The sequence below is a fragment of the Podarcis bocagei genome (assembly GCF_964188305.1).
Source record: "Podarcis bocagei genome assembly, chromosome: W".
In the NCBI taxonomy this organism is placed as follows: domain Eukaryota; kingdom Metazoa; phylum Chordata; class Lepidosauria; order Squamata; family Lacertidae; genus Podarcis; species Podarcis bocagei.
In genome coordinates, this window is record NC_138131.1 from 40,620,498 (window position 1) to 40,629,608 (window position 9,111).

Sequence of the window (9,111 nt, forward strand, 5' to 3'; positions counted from 1 at the left end):
CAGCCAAAAACTCCGGACAAGCTGGGCGAGGGGGCGCATAAAGATGTTAAAAAGCATCGGGGAGAGTATCGCACTCTGAGGCACTCCACACACCAAGGAGTGGCGCGATGACAATTCCCCCCCCCCAAGCGCCACCCTCTGTCCCCGACCGGAGAGAAACGAGTGCAGCCATTGAAGGACTGTGCCCTGGATCCCCACGTCGGCAAGGCGGTGGTCCAGAAGTTCGTGATCGACCATGTCGAAGGCTGCTGACAGGTCTAGAAGAATCAGCAGCCCCGACCCGCCTCGATCCAGCTGCCTGCGGAGATCATCTGTTAGGGCGACCAGAGCCGTCTCGGTCCCATGACCAGCGCGGAAGCCGGACTGGAATGGATCGAGAGCAGATGTTTCATCCAGAAACCTACCAAGCTGTTCAGCAACCGCTCTCTCAATCACCTTACCCAGGAATGGAAGATTCGAAACCGGGCGGTAATTGGATAGATCTAAAGGATCTAATGATGTTTTCTTTAAGAGCAGACACACCACTGCCTCCTTCAGTTCCCCTGGGAATATCCCAGTGCCAAGGGACAAATTGATGATATCCCCCAGGGGGGCCCGCACCTTGTCTGGGCACGCTCTAATCAGCCAGGACGGGCACGGGTCAAGAGGACAGGTGGTGGGCTTTCCAGCTCGGAGGAGTCTGTCCACATCGGCTGGGGATATCCGGTCAAAGTGGTCCAATACTGGACCCGAGGACAGTCGAGGGGCCTCCAGTTCCTTTATTGTATCCAAATTGGCAGGGAGGTCATGGCGGAGCAACAGGACCTTCTCCGCAAAAAAGCTCGCAAATGCCTCGCAGCTGTGTGTCGAATTGTTATTTAAATTTGGCTGTCCTTCAAGGGACAAAAAATAAAATAAAAATAAAAATAAAAAATAAAAAAACCTAAAAGAAAAAGAGAAAGTGCTTTATCCACAAGAGGAGAGCTTTCCCACAGGCACCAGACCAGCGCATGAGGAGTAATAATAATTATTAACAACAGCAACAATAATTTATTATTTATACCCAGCCACTCTGGGCGGCTTCCAGCAAAAGATTAAAATACAGTAAGGAGGAGCTCTTTCAATCTATTTTCCCCATGGCTTTGGAAGCTCACCTGATGGCCTCCTTGTAGTGCATGAGGGCCTCCTGGAGCTTCCCCTGCTGTTGCAAAACACTGGCTAAATTTGAATGCGCAGCTGCAAACTCCGGGAAGACCTGCGGGGAAGAAGCTTACTCTTAGTTTCCCTGAGAAGCATTCTAAAGAGACGGAGGCTGCTCTTTGAGGCTCAAAGGTTGTGGGCGTGAAATAAATCCTCATTTGGATTGACTTGCAAAAATTAAGGAGGAGGAGGAACCTATGGACTGCCTTTTTAGCATGCATAGGAAATACTGTTGGGAGATCAGACTGTCAAATGACCAATGCCGTATTTTAAAGAGCCCCTCTTTGATGCTCAAATGTGGCAGGGGCTGGCTGCAAAATAAATCACCGTTTGGAATGATTTGTGGTAATGATAATAATAATAATAATAATAATAATAATAATAATAATAATAATAATAATAATAATAATAATGGGCCTATGAACTGCCTTTTTCGTACGCATAGGAAATACTGTTAGAAAATAAGACTGTCAGGGGATCAAGCTCAGCCGACACAGAGAACAGCATGTGCCCAGCTTTTATTTCAATTTCTGTACCGTTCCTTAACACCTTGCATTGTTCTTCTGATGAAAAAGCAGATTTTTGGTCATTCCAGGAGGCCTAGGAATATAAAAAGGGGGACAGACCCTCTTCCTTCCAAAAGGGACTTATCGGACCATGCTTTGTCGAGCCTCAAAATGCTACTTCACTTTCACTTCTTCACCATTATTTCCGTTATTGATCAAGAAAAATTTGATCGGCGATTTTTAAAAAGACCCAGACTAGGAGTCCAGGGTACGCATGCCTAACCCTTATATCTCAATTTAATTGTTGTAATTCTCCACGCACGTACCTCAAGAGCTTTCCGGTAGAGGCGGACAGCCTCCTCGATATTCCCTTGTTCTCGCTTGATGTTCGCCAGGTTATTAAGAGAATCCGCGTGAGTCGGACATAAACGGAGAGCTGTATTGTAGCATTCCTCGGCTTCGGCAACCTTCGAAACACAAAACAGAGTTTTTACACGAATATTAGTATGTCTTTCACAGGAGCCCAAAAGGCTGCTCTGTGATGTGATGGCTGGATTGAGGTTTGATACGGCCCCTCAGCTCCTGACGGTAACTTGGTATTAGAGCGGTTCATAAAAAACTCTTTTTTTGAAAATGCCTGCTCCAAAGTTCTTCTCTTACCAACAGTAGAGATTATATAGCTATATCTGGAATGGCATGCATATCAGTTAATATCTTTTATATATATATGCCAGCTGTCCTTTGTCAACAACCAATTGTTGCTGTTTTTTATATTGAATATATGCTATATGGTAACTGTTGCACCTCATAGGTAACTCAAGCCTTCTGCACGTCACAAAAGATGTATTTTATCAAAGTCATTGTTGAACTGAAATACAATTAAGAAGTATATTAATAGTGAAATGCAATTAAGAAGAAGCATATTAACAGTAAAACCCCACAATTGTTGAGCCTTTTTTAAGGATTTGACCTCAGAGGTGCTGACCTTTTTTTAGGATTAAAGTTCTTGAGCTTTTTTGGGGGAAGTTTTGCCCTAGTAAATAAACCGCCACGAGGGCCGGATTAAATCGACCAGAGGGCCAGATTAGGCCCCTGAACTGGACTTTGGACATGCCTGGTCTAAAAGAACATTGGGAAAATTTAAATTCTTTGGCAGGATAGCAGGAAATATGACAAAACCAATGCATTTTGAGATCTAGGAGAGATGGGTGGAAGGCCCCCAAAGTGGACTTTGGACATGCTTGGTTTAGGGGAACATAAATACAAGAGCAGACTAATCCGATTCAAACTCTCTTTCCCGCACACTTACCGTCTTTTGCAAGATGTATTTAAGGAAGACAGTAAGGGAAATGGTTTTGGTCATACTAAATCAAAATTAAGAGACAGAGTTGCTAGATAGTAAAAGAAAATCATTGCCAAAAACGTATAAGAATGGCATACAAAGGATGAAGAAGTTAAGTCGGTTATGATTAAATGGGCTCAAGATTTTGGTCATAACATTGAATTAGATAAGTGGGAAAGATTATGGGCAAAAACAATTTATTGAATGTACAGCACTAATTAAAAATTTAATGAAGGTGACGTATAGGTGGTATTTGACGCCGACTAAACTTGCTAAAATATATATAACTCAAGATAAGGCACGCTAGAAATGCAAGGAGAAGGAAGGGAATTTCGTCCATAGGTGGTGGATGTGCACTAAAGTCAAAGTCTACTGGGATATGATTTACAAAGAATTGAAAAAGATCTTTAAATATACTGTTATTAAAAAAACCAGAGGCTAATTTTTGAAAGTGATTTACAAATGCTAAAGTAAATTGTTTTAAGTAGAGTAAGAAGGTAAATAGGGCGATATATGTTCAGGTAGGCAGCTGTGGTGGTCTAACGCAGTTGAAATATATAAAAAATATATAAATTGTCCAGTAGCACATTGCAGACCAACTCAGTTTGGTCTTGGTAGAAGCTTTTGTATCTGAAGAAGTGGACCTGCATACAAAAAATTATACCAAGAAGAAGCCAAGTTTAGCAAGCCCTGTTTAGGGAAGGACTATTGTATTTTAATATTTTGTCGCCAAGAGTGGCTGGGGAAACCCAGCCAGATAGGCGGGGTATAAATTTATTATTATTATTATTATTATTATTATTATTATTATTATTATTATTATTATTATTATTATTATTATTATTATTATTATTATCATCAGGTGCTACTGGACAATTTTTAAAGGGTGATATAGAAATGCTAAGAGGATCGTGACTGCTTAAGAAAGCCAGGGAGTGGGAGCGGGGGAAGGGGGAGGGGAGTCGACGCTTGGTATGAGCAAAGTTGTATGTGACGATATGACAAAGGAAAAAATAAAAGAGGACTTCTTCTAGGTTCTGTACCCCAAATCCCCCCCCCCAAAGAGCCCAATTTCGAGGTCACCATCATCCGGAAGGCTTTTTTCAGCAAACCCTCTGACATACAGAAAGCAAAAGGGACCGGTTTCATTTTCTTTTTTTAATTTTTATTTTATTTATAACATAGTCCACAACAACTCATACATACAAACAGACCCACCACCATTGACTAATTATCAAAATTAAACTCCTATCCCCTTACACAAAGAAAACATAACATAAAAATAAAAGACTTTATTCTGTTAAATGGCCGCCTTATTTACCTCTTGTATACTATTTCTTTTGTATGGGATTATTACAATTTTTCCTAATTATGACTTAAACCACAAAGTCTCCTGTAGAAATTAATTGAAACAAGTCCAAGTGTATATTTTGGGGCACTGTTTGGTAAAGTATTCTCTGCATTTTCCCCATTCCTTTTGGAATTCTTGTCTGGGTTGTGCCCTAATTGTCTCTGTTAATCTGGCCAATTCAGCATGGGGTAAAAGCCTAAGAAAAAGCTAAACAACTTCAATCCTAAAAAAAGTTCAACAATTTAAACCCTAAGAAAAGAGCTCAACAACTTCAATCCTTAAAAAAAGTAAACAACTTTGGTCGGCCCTTATGGCCCTTCACTTCATCAAATCTGGCCCTCTTTGAAAAAAGTTTGGACACCACTGCCTAATAGGAAAGTTTCTGTATTTTTTTTTCACAGGCCCACCAGAAATGTATAAGTGTCCCTTCTTCTTTACTGCACCTCCAGCACAGTTTTTTTGTTTTATACATTTTAGCTATTTTGGCAGGTGTTAAGTACCATCTATAAAACATCTTTTATATAGATGTTCCCCCCACCCCAAGGCAAAAGGGACCAGTTTCTTACGCTGCCTTTCTCTTTCAGCGCGTTGGCCAGGTTGCAGTAGGCGTCAGGGAAGTGGGGCTGGAGCTCAATGGCCCTCTTGTAGGTATCGATTGCCAGATCGATCAGCCCCTGTTCGTAATACACACATGCCAGGTTGCCGTGGACAACAGCGTGGTTGGGACTCAGGCTCAGGGCCCGTAGGTAGGCTGCAACGGCTCTGAAATGAGATCAAGGACTGGTTCAGTTTCATTGTCACCAGGGTGGATAAAAATCTGTTTTTTAAAAAATAAAATGCTTTGGGAGGACGATTAAGAGGATCGAGGCGGGCCGGGACTGCTGATTCTTTTAGATTTGTTAGCGGCCTTCGACATGGTCGATCACAAACTTTTGGACCACCGCCTTGCCAACGTGGGGATTCAGGGCACAGTCAGACAATGGCTGTGCTCCTTTATCTCAAGTCGGGGACAGAGGGTGGCGCTAGGGAGGGAGTTGTCGCTGCGGCACTCCTTGTTGTGTGGAGTGCCGCAGGGCACAATCCTTTCCCAGATGCTTTTCAATATCTTTATGCGCCCCCTTGCCCAGATTGTCCGGAGTTTAGGGCTGAGTTGTCGTCAATATGCTGATGACACCCAACTTTATCTGTCAATGGACTCGGCCCCAGACACACTGACCAGATGCTTGGAAGCCGTGGCTGGGTGGCTGCGTGGGAGCCAGTTGAAGTTAAATCCTTCGAAGACAGAGGTCCTCTGGCTGGGTCAGGACAACATGGGGTTGGGGGGCCAACTCCCATCTCTTGTGGGGGCGCAATTAGTGCCAGAGCCTTCTGTCAAGAGCTTGGGTGTAACCTTCGATGCCTCTCTTTCCATGGAGGCACAGGTTGCAGCCACAGCAAAGGTGGCATTTTTCCACCTCCGCCGTATTAAGGAATTGGTTCCTTACCTTTCTCGCCCTGATCTGGCCAGTGATCCATGCGATGGTCACCTCCAGGCTTGATTATTTTAACTCGCTCTATGCTTAGACTCACTCTGACACCCTATATGGGATTTGGTATATAAATTTTCCCGTGGCTTTTTTGCTGGCCCATGTAGCACCAGCATGGATAGCTGGCTTGGGTGAATAGCTGATGTTTCCTCCCTTTGTAGTCTTGATGAGGCTGCATTTTAAGCTGTATTTTAATTAACTGGGGTTTTTTTCTATTCTATTTTATTGTAATTTATATTTGGTGTTAGCCGCCCTGAGCCCGGCCCTGGCCAGTGAGAGCGGGGTAGAAATAAATAAATAAATAAATAATTCGGGGAAGAATTATTTGTTTTAAGTTTTTCATGTGTGCGAAAACTCAGTCCAAGTTTTTCTTGGGGAAAAAATGTTTCAGCACATCAGTTAAGCAACATGGATACATATGCTACCATGTTACTGTTTTAGTGAAATAAATTGCTTAAATTGTTATGAAGGAAATGTTTCTTTTCTCCTTCCAATCAAGTACAGCAGAAAAGTTGTTCAAATAAAAAGTGTTCACTTATTAAAACTCACCATCATTTCGTCACAATCGGGCTGTATATAGCAGAACCAAATCATTTTGATATAACTGTAGAAAAGACTCTGAAGTTAGGATTCCAAAAAGGAAACCTGCCTCCGTTTGTCAATATTAAGAGGATGCCAGCAAGGCTGAACCTTCCGGTAAAAGGGGGATTTAAATCAAGTCTTATGGATTTGGGATTTAAATCAATTTGCTTTAAATAAAATCAACCCTCTAGGCAACAATGGGAGTTAGTTTGGGTATGGGTGCAACCACTAAACTGAGAATATAAGACGTAATGTGATTATACGCAAAACCAATAAAAAACATTTATATAAAAAAGAGAATATAAGCTCTATGCCTATTTGCTTACCTGTCAAATATACGCGCCTCCTTCAAGACGTTCCCCAGATTAATGTAAGCATCCAGGAAGTTGGGGTCCAGGGTCACCGCCTGAAAATATTTAAGATAATAGATTTTTGTTACTAATACAGTCATACCTCAGGTTGAAGTAGCTGCGGGTTAAGCATTTTCGGGTTGTGCTCCGTGGCGACCTAGAAGTAACAGAGCGCGTTACTTCCGGGTTCTGCAGCTTGCGCACGTGCAGACACTCAAAATGATGCCACACGCATCTACGGAAGCAGCAAATTGTGACCCGAGCATGTTCGCTTCAGGATGCGAACGGGGCCCCGGAACGGATCCCGTTCGCATCCAGAGGTACCACTGTATAACAGCATGGTTACTTTTAAATAAGTGGGTCAACTTTGACCTAGGCTGCCTCCTACCTACCTTCCTACCTTATCAATCTACCGACTTTATCTTATTATCTATCTACTTGCCTATCTATCTATCTATCTATCTATCTATCTATCTACCTACCCTATCTATCAAATCTATCTACCTACCTACCATCTAATCCAGGTGTGGCCCAACTTGGCCCTCCAACCCCCATCATCCCTACCTAACAGGACCAGTGGTCAGGGACAATGTGAGTTGTAGTCCCAAAACAGCTGGAGGGCCAGGTTTGGCCATGCCTGAATCTATCTACCTACTCAATCAATCAATCTAACTAATCTATCTATCCATCTACCAACCTTTCTTATATATGTATCTATCTAATCTACCTACCTAATCTATCTATCTAATCTAATCTAATCTAACTATCTATCATCTATCTAATCTATCTATGCAAGGAATATCAACTGTACGAGAAATGGTACCAACTAATGGTACTAACAGGACACCGGAGGCCCATTGCAGCTGAAAAAATGCCTCCAGTTTTAATATAAAAAAGAATGGGAAACGTTTATTGCATATTGACAAAAGCAGTGCACACGGGTTAATACATTAGCAGGATTAATTTTTTTAAAAAAACCCACCTGTAATGGTTAAATTTAAAGTAGAATCATAGAATCATACAGCTGGAATAGACCACAAGGGCCATCGAGTCCAACCCCCTGCCAAGCAGGAAACACCATCAGAGCACTCCTGACATATGGTTGTCAAGCCTCTGCTAACTGGGACTTTTCTCTTGCTTTTCTTTTGTGCAAATACCCCCTTCCCCCTGTACCTACCTACCTCTCGACCCTCCCAAGGCCTGCTACCTGAAAGCCATCGAGACCCAACCCAACTTTGCTGTGGCATGGAGTAACCTCGGCTGTGTGTTCAATGCGCAAGGGGAAATCTGGCTGGCGATTCATCACTTTGAGAAGGTAACTGTTACAGAGTTTCTGGGCTCTAGATGGGAAGGCCTGGAAAAATAATGATAATGATAACAATCCAATATAAGCCCCATTAATTGGGCTAGTAGCGTTCTCTCTTCTTCTGTTAAATAATGTTTTATTAATTTTTCATTAATCACAATCCAATAGAAGCCCCATTAATTGGGTTAGTAGCGTTCTCTCTTCTTCTTTTAAAGAATTTATTATTTTCATTCATAGCAATCTGATTTAAGCCCTATTAATTGGGCAAGTGGCATTCTCTTTGTAAATTATTTTTTCATTAATTTTTTCATTAATAACAATCCCATATGAGCCCCATTAATTGGGCTAGTGGCATTCTCTTTTTAAATTATTTTTTATTAATTTTTTCATTAATAACAATCAAATATAAGCCACATTAATTGGGCTAGTAGCATTCTCTCTTCTTTTAAATATTTTTTTATCATTTCTTTCATGAATAACCTGATCTAAGCCTCATTAATTGGGCAAGTAGCATTCTCTTTTGAAATATTTTTTTACTAATTTTTTTCATTCATAACAATCCAATTTAAGCCCCATTGGGCTAGTTGCATTCTTGCTGCCGTCGTTGCAGACATAAGAAGTCTTATACCTAGTGAGAAGGCTTCTGGCTTTTTTGACAAATGTATTTTCAAACATTTTCTTTAAACTCATCATATATTATTTCCCAGAAAGCCTTGACCAATGTCACATAATAACAGATGCATATTAGTATATCGCTGCTTCGCAAGATGTTGCAGGGCTGAATGAAGTGGTTTGTAATAACACTGTCAAAATTGGATGCAATTTTTAAATATATACAGTGGTACCTCGTTTTACATAGACTTCAGGTTATACACTCCGCTAACCCAGAAATCGTGCTTCAGGTTAAGAACTTTGCTTCAGGATGAGAACAGAAATCATGCTCTGGCGGCTCAATGGCAGCAGGAGGCC

The 9,111-nt window shown here is 41.5% G+C and overlaps 1 long non-coding RNA gene across 1 annotated transcript; it reads right to left on the reverse strand.

Annotated features, from left to right (window-relative positions):
- Positions 1 to 1,133: 1,133 nt before the first annotated feature.
- Positions 1,134 to 6,889, reverse strand: LOC308577954. Its single transcript, XR_014003786.1, has 4 exons — positions 6,813 to 6,889; positions 4,945 to 5,140; positions 2,012 to 2,152; positions 1,134 to 1,234 (listed from the first exon to the last, which is right to left on the reverse strand). It is a non-coding gene; the product is annotated as an uncharacterized lncRNA (long non-coding RNA).
- Between the last annotated feature and the right edge of the window lie 2,222 nt (positions 6,890 to 9,111).